General features: G+C 38.7%; 1 protein-coding gene across 1 annotated transcript in view; it reads left to right on the top strand.

Moving 5' to 3' along the window:
- The first annotated feature begins 3,387 nt into the window (after positions 1 to 3,387).
- The window catches only part of DGLUCY (D-glutamate cyclase), a 365,542-nt gene continuing 349,308 nt past the window's right edge, over positions 3,388 to 19,621 (top strand). Inside the window, exon 1 of the mRNA XM_053697558.1 lies at positions 3,388 to 3,552. The gene's annotated coding sequence lies outside the window, so the exon portion shown is untranslated. The remainder of the gene's footprint in view (positions 3,553 to 19,621) is intronic.

Raw genomic sequence — 19,621 nt, 5'->3', positions numbered from 1 at the left:
AAGAACTTACCTGATAAATTCATTTCTTTCATATTAGCAAGAGTCCATGAGGCCCGCCCTTTTTTTGTGGTGGTTATGATTTTGTATAAAGCACAATTATTCCAATTCCTTATTTTATATGCTTTCGCACTTTTTTATCACCCCACTTCTTGGCTATTCGTTAAACTGAATTGTGGGTGTGGTGAGGGGTGTATTTATAGGCATTTTGAGGTTTGGGAAACTTTGCCCCTCCTGGTAGGAATGTATATCCCATACGTCACTAGCTCATGGACTCTTGCTAATATGAAAGAAATGAATTTATCAGGTAAGTTCTTACATAAATTATGTTTTGTGTGCTGGAAGTGAAAGTATGCCCCCTAGGGTTTTTATTTTACCATGGTATTTTTACTTTGTGTTCTGTTGTTCAAGTGCATAACAATAAATGTGATACAAAGCTGAAACCTATGATTGCAATGACATATATTTGTGTAAAAGTGAAGGATACTCATTGGGACAGATTTTGCATTCTCTGGAATGGACAAGCTTCACAGGTATAGATTGCAAATTGAGGGCAGCATTCATTCGCTGCCTGTATTTATTATTGTGAGTGATACTCGTGCAATGCCACTTCCTGCTCTCACTCAGCCACTTGCGCACTGGGAGTAGGACTCATACCTCCTAACATTTCAAAATTCAAAAGAGGTACACCATCCCCCCCCCCCCCACGGCAAAAAATTGAAATGTGGTGGGTGGGGCTTAAAACAATTATAAGACTACAGTAATATAAATAAAATTCTAAATAAAGTCATATATTTTAATACACTTAGGCAGCAATTCAAACACAAGCTCAAACCACTGGTATGGTTATGTGAGCTATGTATTTAATTAGCCTTTGCAAAGACATTGCTAAATATTTTTATCTTAATTGGACATTTAATAATAAATTCTTTAAAACTGCTCTCTGATTTCCCCATTAAAATTCTAGATTCTGGCCTTTAAAGTCAGCAAAAATGCACAATAGCACACTACATAGCATACACTTACACATGCAGATACACACACACACACTATATAGCATACACTTATACATGCAGATACACACACACACTACATAGCATACACTTATACATGCAGATACACACACACACACACACACTACATAGCATACACTTATACATGCAGATACACAGACACTACATAGCATACACTTACACATGTAGATACACACACACTACATAGCATACACTTATACATGCAGATACACACACACTAGATAGCTTACACTTATACATGCAGATACACACACACTACATAGCATACACTTATATATGCAGACACACTCTACATAGCATACACTTATACATGCAGATACACACACACTATATAGCATACACTTATACATGCAGATACACACACACACTGCATAGCATACACTTATACATGCAGATACACACACACACTACATAGCATACACTTACACATGCAGATACACACACACACTACATAGCATACACTTATACATGCAGATACACACACACACTACATAGCATACACTTATACATGCAGATACACACACACACACACACACACACACTACATAGCATACACTTATACATGCAGATACACAGACACTACATAGCATACACTTACACATGTAGATACACACACACTACATAGCATACACTTATACATGCAGATACACACACACTAGATAGCATACACTTATACATACAGATACACACACACTACATAGCATACACTTATATATGCAGACACACACTACATAGCATACACTTATACATGCAGATACACACACACTATATAGCATACACTTATACATGCAGATACACACACACACTGCATAGCATACACTTATACATGCAGATACACACTTATACATGTAGATACATACACACACTACATAGCTTACATTTATACATGCAGACACACACACACACTACATAGCATAAACTTATACATACAGATACACACACACAGTTATGGATACAGATAGACACACACACTAGATCATATATGGGTATCTGTAATTCATTGTATGGGGTCCTGGGGTTGGCAAGCACATTAGCTGGCAGTCTGCGGCTGCCACTGTTCGTTACCCTGGTATTAGCACTGCTCATTGTATAAAACTGAAGGCATGCTAGTATTATCACCAGGGGTTAGACATCATCACTACCAGAGGTAGGTTAGAGAGGCCACCATTACCCGTGCTCAGAGTGTATACAGCCTTCTTACTGCTGCTTAACTCACACACCATTCCTTTTCCACAGGGAATCTAACAGGTATCTAACCCTGTGAGAGAAAAGCCAGCTGCTTCTGAGTATTTTTTTTAATGCATGGGGCAAATCGGGACAGATGGCTAGCAACTTGGGACAGGGGGACAGACCCCTAAAATCGGGACTGTCCTGCGAAAATCTGGACAGTTGGGGGGTATGAGGACTTGTCAATCACCTGGTTGTAACTATCAGTCCAAGTTGATTTTAATCTGCCACCTCTGAAGTGGTGGAGAGGGTTTAGGAAGCAGCAGTTTAAACCACCAATTCATAAATATAAGTTGCAGTACCACATGAGTGAGCCCAAAACTGACATTTGTTTTTTGAAAAATCTGCACTTTAATAAAATGCACTATAAACTTCTTACTATATATGAGACAAAAATCCTCAGAAAAAGAGAAAACATAGAATTGTGAAGTCCTATTAAAGGGATACTAAACTCACATTTTTTCGTTAATGATTCAGATAGAGCATGGAATTTTAAGGAACTTTCTAATTTACTCCTATTATCAAATTTTGTTAATTCTCTTGCTATCTTTATTTGAAAAGCAGGAATGTAAAGTTTAGGAGTCGGCCCATTTTTGTTTCAGGCCCATTTGTGTTTCAGCACCTGGGTACAGCTTGCTGATTGGTGGCTAAATGTAGTATGTTTTCTACCTGTATATACCTTACTGTTCTAAGAGAAAACAATCTAAAGAGATAGATTAGCTCTATATTATACAACACGTCACTTGTTTTCACCGCCAGTCAGAATCAGACAGGCAAATGATAAACACAGGCTCCAATATTAACATTTTATTTAAAATACAATAAAAACAATATCATAATTTTAATGATCGTAAACATTTTTAAAATGCATAATTGAGGTAATTTAGAAGTATGAACTGGTGCTAAACATTGACCAAAAAAAAATCTGTCTTATCCAACTATTTTATGCATATTATTCTCAGACTAATCTTTGCTTTTAATACATCATTATATTTGGCATTTTGTAACTGACATCAAAGTCAGTTCAGATTCATTTATTTTATTTTCCCTTACATTTTGTTTCTTATTAACATACTTGCATAGTGCACCCTTATTGCATGTGGAACCAAAGAATTGTGAACTGTTGCAGTGGGACACTTACTATGAAGGACTTGGTTCTCCTTGTGAAAAAAAAAAGGATAATCAAGTACAGTAATGTAGTGTTCCTTTTTCTCAAGAGTTATCTATTCTACCTCATTTTGGAACAAATATAAGAAACCTACAGTCCTCCCTTTAGTAATAATCAGCTAATGAAGTAAGTTGTCTAACTTATTTTTTAATAGGGATTTGTTTGACTAGTAATGTTAGTTGATAAGGTGGCTAATGCTGCCAATAAAGAGTTATTGTTTTTGCTATAGCAGTTATTTCATATGAATATTGTTTATATTTTACATAAAGCACTGCTATATTCCTATGTATAAGGTGCCATGCATTTAAGTTTAAGTGATTTGTATGTTGTATTGCATAGCACAGTGAATTGGATGGTGATATTTATAGTAAACTTATCAATAAACTGCCTGTTTCAGAGAAAGCTTATAAACATAAAATTATTTGGGGGGGACTACAAAATTATTTACTGCTGCCATATAGTGATTCAGATATGGGCAGGCTCCTGAGCTTATGTCCCCTGCTTTTCAACAAAAGATATTAAGAGGATGAAAATAAATGATAACAGAAGTAAATTAGAAAGTTGTTTAAATTTGCATGCTCTTTCTGAATCATAAGAAAATGTTTTCCGTTTCATGTTCCTTTAACTTCAGAGCCTCAGAGGCCAAGTAAGTTCACAAGTGACAACCGTAGCCAATCACATTCTCAAATTGATAAGCCTGTCTAGGTAACTTAACCCCTTAACAACCAAGGACGTACAGGGTACATCCTACAAAAACCGAACGTTAACGACCAAGGACGTACCCTGTACGTCCTCAGGTGTTTCAAGCGGTGGAAGCGATCGCGATCGCTTTCAGGGTATTGCAGCGATGCCTCGATATTGAGGCATCGTGCAATACCGTTTTTTTAACAACTGATGCAGAGAGAGCCACTCTGTGGCCCTCTCTGCATCGGTCAACGATGGCGCGATCGTTGATGGGTGGGAGCCATTGCAGGGAGGCGGGTGGGAGGCCCATTGCTGGAGCTGGTTGGGGGCTAAGGGGAGGATCCTACACGGCAGAATATATATATTAAAAAAAAGAAAAAAAAAAGCCTTTTATTTTAGTACTGGCAGACATTCTGCCAGTACTTAAAGGGACATGAAATCCAAAATATTTCTTTCATGATTTAGATAGAGAATACAATTTTAAACAACAATCCCATTTACTTCTATTACCTAATTTGCTTCATTCTTAAGCTATCCTTTGTTGAAGAAAAGCAATGCATATGGGCGAACCAATCACACAAGACATCTATGTGTAGCCACCAATCAGCAGCTACAGAGCTATGCTTTTTAACAAAGGATATCAAGAGAATGAAGCAACTTAGATTATAGAAGTAAATTGGAAAGTTGTTTAACCCCTTAAGGACAAGGCCATTCTTCAATTTCTTTCCCTTAAAGTGAATGTAAACTCAACAGTGTCGCTTATTGCCATATTATCACGCAACAATTTAGGTGGACCTTAAATCATCATTTTTTTGTGTGTACTTGCTAATCCCAAATCCCATATACCTTTTTATCTCATTTTTGGAGCCGAGATTCCTCCACCCACCATTTTGTCCCTCTATTTGGAAATAATTGAAAATAGCGATTGCCAATCCGTTTTTTTACCCCGAGGCGTTCAACCCATTTTTACAACGTCATGCGCTTATTCTGCGCATGCGTTAGCTTCTAATACCCAGCTTCAGAAGTGATGCGTGTCCACGAGACGCGCATGCTCTATAAGACCTTCAATTTCAGGCTCAGTACTATCAGCGGTATATATTGCGCTTTGACGAGGTTGGATGTTAACGCATGCACAGCCTGTCTATTCTATTTTCACGCTTGCGCACATTAAGTATTTCGTTTTTAAATGCATGCGCAGATTAAGTACAAATGTTTTTCACGCATGTGCAAAGTAAGGGCATTACGGGTGCGCTCATCAGAGATACGTATAGAGTAGGTGGGACCACTCTATACGTCACTCTCTGCAAAATAAGGAAGTGCCTTATGGGAGGAGTTGTGGCTCAAAACGGAGCGAAGTTAGTATATAAAATATATTATAAATTATTATTATTTTTTTTATTTAAAGTTGACGGTTTGAATCACCATGTGTAATAGAAGTATTAGGAGCCTTGAGTAGTTTGAAAATTGACATTCGCTTTAAGGACCAGGGCTATCTTTACATTTCTGCGGTGTTTGTGTTTAGCTGTAATTTTCCTCTTACTCATTTACTGTACCCACACATATTATATACTGTTTTTCATCATATCTTATAATTTACTATAAAAAAATTTAAATGGACTTTCTAAAGATACCATTATTTTCATCATATCTTATAATTTACTATAATTTTTTTTTATAAAATATGAGGAAAAAATGGAAAAAAACACACTTTTTCTAACATTGCTCCCCAAAATCTGTTACTCATCTATAATCACCAAAAATCACCCATGCTAAATAGTTTCTAAATTTTGTCCTGAGTTTAGAAATACCCAATGTTTAGATGTTCTTTGCTTTTTTTGCAAGTTATAGGGCAATAAGTACAAGTAGCACTTTGCTATTTCCAAACCACTTTTTTTTCAAAATTAGCGCTAGTTACATTAGAACACTAATATCTTTCAGGAATCCCTGAATATCCATTGACATGTATATATTTTTTTTAGAAGACATCCCAAAGTATTGATCTAGGCCCATTTTGGTATATTTCATGCCACCATTTCACCGCCAAATGAGATCAAATAAAAAAAATTGTTCACTTTTTCACAAATTTTTTCACAAGCTTTAGGTTTCTCACTGAAATTATTTGCAAACAACTTGTGCAATTATGGCATAAATGGTTGTAAACACTTCTCTGGGATCCCCTTTGTTCAGAAATAGCAGACATATATGGCTTTGGCATTGTTTTTGGTAATTAGAAGGCATTAGAAGGTAATATCGAGGCATCACTGCAATAACCGGAAAGCGGCTGGAATCAATCAGGATCGCTTCCAGCCGCTTTAAACCCCTAAGGGTAAAACGTTCTAGCTCTTACCTGCTATGTGATAAAAACACTCTTAACCCAATAACCCAATAAACACACTGACACCAGTTATGGGAGAAAAAAACCCTTCCCCGTCCGGGGATAGGGGTCGCATTTATTAAACAAATAACTTAATAATTAAATAACTTAATAACAAATAACTTAACGTTGGCCGGCAAGAAAAGCATCCCTGTCCTACAACTCCAAAGCAAGGGGTGCGACCGCCCTAAAGGAATGGGGGACGCCCCCCATTCCGACAGCCTAGTGGGCTTTTTTAGGAGGGATCGTGCAGGGAGCCCCCGAGCGTTGGCCCTTGCGGCTGACGTTGAATGTGCTTGCCTGTCCCCCTCCTCTTTTCACCCCCCAGGCTGTCCCTACCGGATGTTTGTCGCACCCCTTCTGCTGCCGCAACGGGAACATGACGCCATGTTCCTACCCAACTAGAGTTAAGGGACCCCCGAACTCCAAAGACGACGGTTCCTCAGCCAAAAGACTGTTAGTTCCGAAGGGGGGTCCCTAGAACAAAGTTAAGGCACTTTGGGCTTACCAAGGTCCGAGTGACTATTCAGCCCCCAGCCAAAGTGATGCTATTGCCAGCATTGCCCGGTCACCGTCAACTGGAACATTCCAACCATAACTGGAACAGAGAATCTGTAGCTTGGGAGGGAAGGGAGGGATGACAAGAAACAAGTTAGTGACCCTACTTCCTGCCTGCAGCCCTTAATATAGGCTCTGCATCTTCTCCCTCTAGCTGTGAGACCAGCTAAGACACATAGGAACTAAAGCACCTAGCAACTAGTCTAAAGTTAACCCTTAAGTTGCTGCGCGCTTAATCAGCTCTCCACTTTCCAATGTCGTACAGGGTACGTCGCTGGTCTTTAAAGACCAGGTTGTGTGCGACGTACCCTGTACGACATGAGTCGTTAAGGGGTTAAGATTGCATGCTCTTTCTAAATTATGAAAGAAAAAATTTGGGTTTCATTTTATCGCATTTGGAGGTGAAATGGTGGCTTGAAATATACCAAAAAGGGCCTAGATCAATACTTTGGGTTGTCTACTACACTAAAGCTAAAATTAACCCTACAAGCTCCATACAAGCTCCCCAATAACCCCTTTACTGCTGGGCATAATGTCAGGGTGCCAGAAATCAGACTGAGATGAGAAGTGCAAAAATAATCACACCTTTATTAATAGCAAAAAATAATTAAAAACTCCACAAGTCAAATAACAAGCCAGGAGTCAAAACCAGAGCTGGTAGTCAGACGAGCCGAGTCAGGAGCCAAAGCGAATAGTCAGACAAGCCGGAATCAGGAACAAGGAAAACAGCAGAGTCAGGAACAAACCAGGGATCAGGAACCAGGAAGGACGTCAGGCAGCCAGGAAATACACAGGAACTCTCACAAACAGGTCTGAGACAACGCAAAGGCAAAGCAAAGGCAAAGAAGTGCACAAGACTTTAACTGGTTTCCGAAGACAGGTGGAAATACATTGCGGGGACCACGACAAAATTTCGGACCTGCGCCAGTCGAGACTGGGATTGTGCTTTTGGAGCCAGGGATAACCCAGAACAACCAGAAAATGCGGAGAGTTTATCACCTGGAACTGGAGGGTTTCAAAATGGAGAGCCCCAACAGCCATGGACAACGGTGCAGTTTCGTGAGTAACGAGTGCGGGCTGAAGGGGCGTGCCATCAATGGCCTCAATAGCAAGTGGAACGGACCGAGGCAAAACAAGAATGGAGTGCTTTGATACAAAAGCACTGTCAATGAAATAGCCCGCAGCACCGGAGTCAACAAGAGCCTGAGTGACTATGGAGGAGTCCACCCAGGAAAGGACAACCGGGACCAAATGTTTCTCCTTAAGCGGTTCCGGGGACGAGGATAAACCACCCAAGGTCTGCCCCCGACAGGACCTTAGGTGTGAGCGTTTCCCGGGCGTGTAGGACAAGACTTCAAAAGGTGGCCCTGTAACCCACAATAGTGGCAGAACCCCTCCCTCCTCCTAAAGTCCCTCTCCGCCGCGGAGAGACGCGTGAATCCCAACTGCATCGGCTCAGCAGTACCTGGTGACTCTGGACCAGGAGGCGTGGGAGGAGAGGGAGGCATGGGTGGGAACGATCATGTAGGAGACAACGGAACAGGAGACTTCTGCAAGCGCTCCTTGAAAGAGGGCCTATCTCTGAGTCTGATGTCAATTAGGATCAAAAAAGACACTAATGCCTCGAGATCCTCTGGTAAATCTCTGGCAGCAACTTCGTCTTTAATCGCATCAGAGAGCCCATGAAAGAAGGCGGCAACAAGGGCTTCATTGTTCCAACCTACCTCTGCGGCAAGCGTACGGAACTCAATAGCATACTGAGCAACATATCTTGTACCTTGCTGAATGGACATGAGTCGTTAAGCAGCAGAGGAGGAGCAAGCCGGAACATCAATACCCTTCGAAAGGAGGCCACAAATTCAGGGTAATTTGAAATCACAGGTTTATTAGTCTCCCACAAGGGATTAGCCCAGGCAAGAGCTGTGTCAGAGAGTAACGAGATGATAAATCCCTCCTTAGCTCTGTCAGAGGGAAACGCCTGAGGTAACATCTCAAAGTAAATGCCCACCTGGTTCAAAAACCCTCTGCATTGAATAGGATCGCCTCCATATCGCTGAGGTAGAGGTGCAGAGCCGGACATGCTACTGGTAGGCAAAGGTGCAGCAGCGGAAACAGGAGCAGCCATAACTTGAGGGACACTTTGGACCAAATGTGCAGTGCGAGTCAGTAGGGTTTGCATGGCTAGTGCAAATTGATCCAAGCGGTGATCCTTTGCATCCATCCTGGAAATGATGGCAGGTAAAGGTGGATTATTAGCACCATCAGGATTCATGGTCTTTGCGTAATGTCAGGGTGCCAGAAATCAGACTAAAAACGAGAAGTGCAAAAATAATCACACCAAGTCAAATAACAAGCCAGGAGTCAAAACCAGAGCTGGTAGTCAGACGAGCCGAGTCAGGAGCCAAAGCGAATAGTCAGACAAGCCGGAATCAGGAACAAGGAAAACAGCAGAGTCAGGAACAAACCAGGGATCAGGAACCAGGAAGGACGTCAGGCAGCCAGGAAATACACAGGAACTCTCACAAACAGGTCTGAGACAACGCAAAGGCAAAGCATACTGAACAGAGGCCCTTTAAATAATAAGTGATGGCATCACAATTCTGAGACTGCATCCTGTCTCACACGGATGATGCACACCAGTCTGGCCATAAAATGAAGTGCAGGAAATGAGCAGCATCCCCCCACAATGCACCATAGTCAGGAAGAGAGGTGAGTAAAATGGCTGCCAGCAGCACATAGCAAACAAAACAGGGAAAAAACCCTGACACATAATACACGTGTGGTGCGCATCAGCAATTAGCGGCCTTCTAATTACCAAAAAGCAATGCCAAAGCCATATTTCTAAACAAAGAGGATAACAGAGAAGCATTTACAACCAATTATGCCATAATTGCACAAGCTGTTTGTAAATAATTTCAGTGAGAAACCTAAAGTTTGTGAAAAAGTGAACAATTTTTTTATTTGATCGCATTTGGCGGTGAAATGGTGTCATGAAATATACCAAAATGGGCCTAGATCAACACTTTGGGTTGTCTACTAAAAACAAATATATACATGTCAAGGGATATTCAGGGATTCCGGACAGATATCAGTGTTACAATGTAACTAGCGCTAATTTTGAAGAAAAAAAAATGGTTTGGAAATAGCAAAGTGCTACTTGTACTTATTGCCCTATAACTTACAAAAAATGCAAAGAACATGTAAACATTGGGTATTTCTAAAACTCAGGACAAAATTTAGAAACTATTTAGCATGGGTGTTTTTTTTTAGTGGTTGTAGATGTGTAACAGATTTTAGGGGTCAAAGTAAGAAAAAGTGTGGGGTTTTTTCATCATATTTTATAGTAAATTATAAGATATGATAAAAATAATGGTATCTTTAGAAAGTCCATTTAATGGCGGGAAAACTGTATATAATATGTGTGGGTACAGTAAATGAGTAAGAGGAAGATTACAGCTAAACACAAACACCACAGAAATGTAAAAATAGCCCTGGTCCCAAACGGTAAGAAAATTCAAAAGTACTGTGGTCACTAAGGGGTTAAAGGGACTGTAAAGTTAAAATTAAACTTAGATTCGGATAGAACATGCCATTTGAAACACCTTTCCAATTTACCTCTGTTATCAAATTTGCTTTGTTCTCTTGGTATCTTTTATTGAAGAGTAAAATGAAGTAGACTCATAAGAGCTCAGGAGTGTGCACATGTCTTTACTACTCTATGGCAGCAGAGTTTTGCCACAATATTTGTAGCTTTGTTATGCAATGTTGCAAAACACTGCTACTAAAAGATACATAGAGAATGAAGCAATATAAATGAAAAGATAAAAATGACCTTTTCATTGATTTTTATGGTGTTATTTACTCCAAACATTCTATACATTTATTTTATTTTACTGCAGCAAAACACATTTTTTTTAAGACGTGAGCCATTATTCATTGTAACAAAAGTTTTGCAGCTCTTACATATAGTTAAACAACTCCAACTTTTTGTTTAAATCTACAGTTGCTTCTTTTCAAAATTTAATTATTCTGTTCATAACTTTGCCATAAACTGAGGGCCCCAGTGTTTTGTTTTTAAGAAACCTGGGTCTGCCTAATCTCCTCCCCAGAGGACTATATACCCACCATATTAATTAGACCTTAAAGGGACACTGAACCCACATTTTTTCTTTCGTGATTCAGATAGAGCATGCAATTTTAGACAACTTTCTAATTTACTCCTATTATCAAATTTTCTTCATTCTCTTGCTATCTTTATTTGAAAAGCAATAATGTAAGTTTAGATGCCGGGCCATTTTTGGTGAACAACCTGGGTTGGTGGATAAATTCCCCCACCAATAAACAAGTGCTTTCCAATGTACTGAACCAAAGAGTGGCTGGCTCCTTAGCTTAGATGCCTTCTTTTTCAAATAAAGATAGCAAGAGAACGAAGAAAAATCGATAATAGGAGTAAATTAGAAAGTTGATTAAAATTGCATGTTCTATCTGAATCCTGAAAGAAAAGAATTGGGTTCAGTGTCCCTTTAATCCAACGCTATCCTCTTGCATTCACTCTGTGATATTTTCCAAATGTTGGGGTAAAAGATCGTGTAAAAAGGTTTGTTTATCAAATGATGTATCTACAAAACTTCCTATAGACTTTAAAGGTCCAGTCTACTTGAAATTTATGTTTAAAAATATAGATATTCCCTTTATTTACCATTCCCCAGTTTTGCATAACCAACACTGGTATATTAATACACTTTTTACCTCTGTGATTACCTTGTATCTAAACCTCTGCAGACTGCCCCCTTATCTCAGTTCTTTTGACAGACTTGCATTTTAGCCAATCATTGCTGACTCATAAATAACTCCATGGGATTGAGCACAATATCATCTATATGGTACACATGAACTAGAGCTGTCTAGTTGTGAAAAACTATCAAAATACACTAAAATAAGAGGCGGCCTTCAAGAGCTTAGAAATTAGCATATTAGCCTACCTAGGTTTAGCTTTTAACAAAGAATACCAAGAAAACAAAGCAAATTTAATGATAAAAGTAAATTGGAAAGTTGTTTAAAATTGTATGCCCTATCTGAATCATGCAAGTTTAATTTTGACTAGACTGTCCCTTTAATGCAGATTTTTTGTACAATTTAATTTGATAAGGTTTTGTAATGGATTGTTATCGACTTCTATGTCAATTCATTGACCTAAATAAGATCGGAGAGACAGCATTGTATGATGAATGATTGATTGCCACATACACAACATGCCACTACCATATCTCCCACCTTCTAATTTATCTTCTTTACTTTTATAATCCATCCTAGTTACTGCACCTTTTTTACCTAATCACTACCCTTACAAATTTAATATTCTCTTCCTGAATTTCATAACTGAAAATAAAATAAATCAATCTGTCAATTACTTCTTTATTTGCAGAAGACTTGTAAAATAAGTCTATGACTAATGAGAACTGTATGCCTTTTTGGCAGCCCTTTTACCTTGCTCAGCAATATCAAAATTGATGTTTGATGATACATGAAATAGTTGACAACAACATTATTTATTATTTGGGTACAGTGTCCCTTAAAAGAACTTAAAGGGACACTATACCCAAATTTTTTTCTTTTGTAATTCAGAAAGAGCATGCAATTTTAAGCAACTTTCTAATTTACTCCTATTATTAATTTTTCTTCGTTCTCTTGCTATCATTATTTGAAAAAGAAGGCATCTAAGCTTTTTTTAGTTTCAGTACTCTGGACAGCACTTTTTTATTGGTGGATGAATTTATCCACCAATCAGCAAGGACAACCCAGGTTGTTCACCAAAAATTGGGCCGGCATCTAAACTTACATTCTTGCATTTCAAATAAAGATACCAAGAGAATGAAGAAAATTTGTTAATAGGAGTAAATTAGAATGTTGCTTAAAATTTCATGCTCAATCTGAATCACGAAAGAAAAATTTTGGGTACAGTGTCCCTTTAATGGGACACTAAACCCAGATTTGTTTCTTTAATGATTCAAATAGAGCATTCAATTTTAAGTAAGTTTCTAATTTACTCCTATTATCAATGTTTCTTCATTCTCTTGCTATCTTTATTTGAAAAGCAGGAATGTAAAGCTTAGGAGCCGGCCCATTTTTGGTTCAGCACCTGGGTTGTGCTTGATGATTGGTCGCTTAATGTAGATACCAATAGGCAAACGCTATCCAGGGTACTTAACCTAAAATGGGCCGTCTCCTAACCTTTACATTTCTGCTTTTCAAATAAAGATAGCAAGAGAACAAAGAATATTGATAATCGGAGTAAATTGGAAAGTTGTTTAAAATTGCATGCTCTATCTGAATCATTAAAGAAAAAAAAAATCTGAATTTAGTATCCCTTACAGAAAATTATAGTAACAAGTATTGGACGAATCTTGCATGTTTTATAATCAAACAGCTCTATAGCTTAAAGGGACAGTCAAGTCCAAAATAAACTTTCATAATTCAAATAGGGCATGTAATTTTAAACAATTTTCCAATTTACTTTTATCACCAATTTTGCTTTGCTCTCTTGGTATTCTTAATTGAAAGCTAAACCTAGCTAGGCTCATATGCTAATTTCTTAGACCTTGAAGACCGCCTCTAATCTGAATGCATTTTGACCGTTTTTCACCACTAGAGGGCGTTAGTTCATGTGGGTCATATAGATAACATTGAGCTCATGGAAGTGAAGTTACCTAGGAGTCAGCACTGATTGGCCAAAATGCAATTCTCTCAAAATAACTTAAATAAGGGGGCAGTTTGCAGAGGCATAGATACAAGATAATCACAGAGGTAAAAAGTATATTAATATAACAGTGTTGGTTATGCAAAACTGGGGAATGGGTAATAAAGGGATTATCTATCTTTTTAAACAACAAAAATTCTGGTGTTGACTGTCCCTTTAATAAAGGAATTTTATAGCTTTGTTTTAGTGAAGAGACATAAACTTATTTGTAAATCTGCTGTATTAAGCAGATAAGGGCACAAATACTATCTACATCAGATGATGTAGATAATGTGAGTGCAGCTTAATAAATTTACCCCTAAATGCTAAACAATGAAATATGTGTTTCAACTATTCTAGGAACCAATGACTGCTGACACTCACTATGTATGCTAAGGAAAATTACATTATAATGTTGTTGTTGTTATTTTTTTTGGGGGGGGGGCTAAGTTACTCTGTTTCTGCTGGTTGTAGAACATTTATTCAGTATAACCTAGTTTTCATAACAACTCTATCCAGACAGTAAATAGGCTGTGCTTAATATTGATCCATTGCTGGTCCTTTGTAAGGATGGCTTGGTACAGTGTGTACAGAGCTGGCTGTAAGACAGCTACATTATTAATAATAAAAGAATGTCCTTATTTTCATTGACCTAATTTTCAATGTGTTGTTTACAGCACAGTTGACACTATATGATTCATCACTACTTCAACTGTCATTAAGAATTAAGCATTTTATTAGGCCAAAGGGACCATTGAGAACTGCATCTATTCAGGTCAAACAAAAATAAATCAATATGTTATATTTTGTGAAAACATTAATTTTCAATTATGTCTTATACATTCGGATGCATTTTACTAAACCTTACTTACAACTTATTTAAAATTCATTTATTTGAACTGGTAATAAAAGGTAATACTGTGTCACATCGGAAATACATTTTATTTTTCATCCAGAAATAAATTATGAACCTTGTGGGGAAGAAATAATATATTTAAGAGACAAAATGTTACTTTATGTTTAGATTTGTTCTAACTTCTAAATAGGGATCTCTGTCTCTTCTTCTCTAATATGGACTTGATTTTATCAAGCGAGGGTAAAGAGGGGTGTACATATTCGCCCCTGTGGCGGGCAGCAATACGCTGCCGGAATTTACTAAACCGCACCCTACCCGCGCACAGCCAATCACGCACGGGTAGGAGCTGCCAATTGAAATTTTCCACCTAAAAGGTGACCGCTTGATAAATACTGACTGCAGGTTCTCTTGTGAGAACCTGCCGTCGTAGAGGAGGAAAAGGCTTGATAAATCGAGCCGTAACTGACTACTTATGGCCTGGTATCTTCAGATAAATCTGGTACCAAATAAACACAACACAAGAGAGCAGAAACCCATCAGAAAAATCCCAATGCTATTGCCATACTATATATACTTCATACCCTTGACTTACCCAAATCCTGAACCCTAAGATATTATTACCCAACTAACTGACCATCCATCTTAAAATTAAATATAACAATAAAAGATTGTGATTGTGACTTTTGGATAAACAAACTCCAACAGCAACATCCATCTGTGTCTGTCTTTATTAAACCATGAGGGTCAAAAACAGTTTGGAAATGTTTTGAGCTATTAACCCTTACTCATGCCAAGCTGTCGTCAAGCTGTTTTTGACCATCATGATTTAATAAAGACAAACACAGATGCATGGTGCTGTTGGAGTTTATTTAATCATTTTTATTGTTAAGTTTGTGTGCAACAGGTAAGAGACACAGACTGCTACATTTCGGTAATCAGGACAACAGGAACTCCTGTGCACAGTCCAGTGCACAGACTGCTGGCTGCAGCATGCCATGGTACGAGTCAGAAAGCTATTTTATGCACCATAGGGCACAAATGCTGTTGCGTGAGTGACCCCAGAACACACAGGAGTTATTGCTAACCAACCTAGATGTGCTCTCTTGATGTTAGGATTGCTGAGAACCTGTTTTGCTGAGAACTTTTTTACCAGGATACACAAGTCTTCCTACAGGTGCCGGGACACACAGGTATATTTGCTGGATACCGAGATGCACAGGAACTGTTGCTGAGAACCCGTATACTAAGTTTGGAATACTCTACCTGGACACCATGATACACAGGTGCTGTTGCTGAGATAAACTCCAAACTACCTTACACCAGGGAGTAGAAGAATGGACATGGAAAATGTATAACAACTTATATTTATTATAAAGCAGTCATGAACACATCTGAACTGATCAACAAAAAAAGTTAACCACGTATTCACTAGGTAACCTAATCATATGCATTTGTGCTTAACACTAGACCTCTGACATTGCTGAGAACCTGAATACACAGAAAACAAGGGCACTGATCTTGCAGGTGAAAATGCACACCATTAAGTGAAAGTAAAGGCCGAATAACAAAAACTTGCAGGCATGGGGAGAAATCATGCAGTTTTTTTAGCCTTATATTGTGATATATGTGTTCATACGCAACAAGGTAAACGGCTCTCATCCTAAAATTAACCTTTCTAAAATTCTTTGAGGGACCTTGCTGTATTGATGAGACTCCTTAGATATTCTCGCCAGAGAACTTTATAAAATCGGGCCCTATGTTTCAGGAAGTCATGTGTGCATGCTTCTAAGGAATTTACCTAAAATGACCTGGCTGTGGCTGGAACACTACGTAAATGGCGAGTGGAGGTAACCACTGCTATGACAGACTAACACAGCGCATGTGCACACAGTGACAATTTGGGCATTTTTTTTCATTCTTTTTTATTGAGGAAGCTTCAAAACATAATACAGATGCTAAATCAATTAACAGATGTCAAATAAATTTGTATCGAAGCATCCATAAACTTGCTAGAGGATTAATTTTATTATTGAACAACAACCATGTTCTCAATGAACCCAAAAAACTCATTAATATCAAAGCTGAATAGTTTTGGAAGTAGTTTTTAGTTTGTTTTTAGTTATAGCTATTTTAGGGGGATATCTGTGTGTGCAGGTGACTATTACTGTGCATAATTATTAGGCAACTTAACAAAAAACATATATATACCCATTTCAATTATTTATTTTTACCAGTGAAACCAATATAACATCTCAACATTCACAAATATACATTTCTGACATTCAAAAACAAAACAAAAACAAATCAGTGACCAATATAGCCACCTTTCTTTGCAAGGACACTCAAAAGCCTGCCATCCATGGATTCTGTCAGTGTTTTGATCTGTTCACCATCAACATTTCGTGCAGCAGCAACCACAGCCTCCCAGACACTGTTCAGAGAGGTGTACTGTTTTCCCTCCTTGTAAATCTCACATTTGATGATGGACCACAGGTTCTCAATGGGGTTCAGATCAGGTGAACAAGGAGGCCATGTCATTAGATTTTCTTCTTTTATACCCTTTCTTGCCAGCCACGCTGTGGAGTACTTGGACGCGTGTGATGGAGCATTGTCCTGCATGAAAATCATGTTTTTCTTGAAGGATGCAGACTTCTTCCTGTACTACTGCTTGAAGAAGGTGTCTTCCAGAAACTGGCAGTAGGACTGGGAGTTGAGCTTGACTCCATCCTCAACCCGAAAAGGCCCCACAAGCTCATCTTTGATGATACCAGCCCAAACCAGTACTCCACCTCCACCTTGCTGGCGTCTGAGTCGGACTGGAGCTCTCTGCCCTTTACCAATCCAGCCACGGGCCCATCCATCTGGCCCATCAAGACTCACTCTCATTTCATCAGTCCATAAAACCTTAGAAAAATCAGTCTTGAAATATTTCTTGGCCCAGTCTTGACGTTTCAGCTTGTGTGTCTTGTTCAGTGGTGGTCGTCTTTCAGCCTTTCTTACCTTGGCCATGTCTCTGAGTATTGTACACCTTGTGCTTTTGGGCACTACAGTGATGTTGCAGGTCTGAAATATGGCCAAACTGGTGGCAAGTGGCATCTTGGCAGCTGCACGCTTGACTTTTCTCAGTTCATGGGCAGTTATTTTGCGCCTTGGTTTTTCCACACGCTTCTTGCGACCCTGTTGACTATTTTGAATGAAACGCTTGATTGTTCAATGATCACGCTTCAGAAGCTTTGCAATTTTAAGAGCGCTGCATCCCTCTGCAAGATATCTCACTATTTTTGACCCATTTTGCCAAAGGAAAGGAAGTTGCCTAATAATTATGCACACCTGATATAGGGTGTTGATGTCATTAGACCACACCCCTTCTCATTACAGAGATGCACATCACCTAATATGCTTAATTGGTAGTAGGCTTTCGAGCCTATACAGCTTGGAGTAAGACAACATGCATAAAGAGGATGATGTGGTCAAAATACTCATTTGCCTAATAATTCTGCACTCCCTGTACATGTTGATATAACAAGTTTGATCCTATAAAAATTATTCTACAAATTTCACCTTATAGTATTTTCATCACAGCCATGAACTTAATTTGATTTGGCATTATAATCAAAGCATTATGCCAACGGATGTTATCAAATATCCTTTCAAAAACAACAGAACAATAAACTGGATCCAAGTAAAATAACAACTACTGAACCACATAGAAGAAGATTGTGTAAGCGGTGACTTCATTAAAGGAAAATGAAACCCAACATGTTGAATTCATGATTCAGATCGAGCATGCTATTTAACAACTTTCTAATTTACTTCTATTATCAATGTTTCTTTATTCTCTTGGTTTCTTTTGTTGAAAAGTAGGGACTTATGCTTAATAGTCAGCCCATTTCTGACGCATTATATATGGCAACAGTTTTGCAAGAGCACTAGAAGGCAGCACTATTTCCTGCCATGTAGTGCTCCAAATGCCTACCTAGGTATCTCTTTAACACAGAATATCATGGGAACAAAGCAATTTTGATGATAAAAGTAAATTGGAAACTTTAAAAAAAATAGTATGCTCTGTCTGAATCACAAAAGAAAATGTATTTCATAAAATGATGATGGTCCACAGTCCTCCATAACATATGGGATATATTTCCCGCCACTAGGAGGAGGTCAAGAACCAATATCAGAGCTTAAGATCACTCCCACCTCCCATCTCTCTCTTAGTTTTGTTCTTGGCCACGTAGGAGTTGGTTGAGAATATAGGTGTTTCCAGCTACTTGCTTATGGATTTAAATTTGGGAGCTCAGACCAACGTGAGACCCAGAGTCCCGGGGATTTATCATTTACAAATGACACAGAAGAGAAACTTCAAAGCAGCTGAATGATACAGGTACATAGGAATACACTATTATGGCTGAAGTCCCATTTTAGGTACACATACCTACCCTCAGGCGTCATGAGCACTTCTCCTTAGCCTTTCCCTCAGGGACACAGGTATTTCCTACTGCAATCCTCTGCGGTACTTGTAAATGTACTGGATGGGCTCTCTACTGGATACTGCTGCAGCTACATTGACAAGGATTTGACATGCCTAATAAGCCAGTGGAGGGGTGCTGTGTAAGGTAAGTGACTTTACACGGTGCACACACAGCCCTGAGGCTATTTGTAGGTACTCTGACATAGGTACAGTATAGCCAGGGGACTTCGCTTTTTTCTCCTCTTGACACACTTTTTTTTCTTCTTTGTTTTTCCAGGTCCCTACCTACCCTATTTTTACCTCGCGTTCACATTACAGGGAAGCTTTGTGCTCACAAGAGCATGTTTCCCTCATGCAGTGAGACACGGCAGAGAATCTAGCGCAGCGAAGGGGGTAAGTCGAGCAGCGATGGGCAGCAAATGTGAAATTATATATATTTATGTGTGTATATAAGCATATACAGTATTGTCCAAAAGTCTCAAGCCACCATAAGATGTATTGTTTTAGCAAAGTTTTAAT

This window comes from Bombina bombina, chromosome 1, assembly GCF_027579735.1.
Source record: "Bombina bombina isolate aBomBom1 chromosome 1, aBomBom1.pri, whole genome shotgun sequence".
Classification (NCBI taxonomy): Eukaryota; Metazoa; Chordata; class Amphibia; order Anura; family Bombinatoridae; genus Bombina; species Bombina bombina.
The sequence above is the reverse complement of the archived record's forward strand: the minus strand, read 5'-3'. Positions and strand labels throughout refer to the sequence as shown.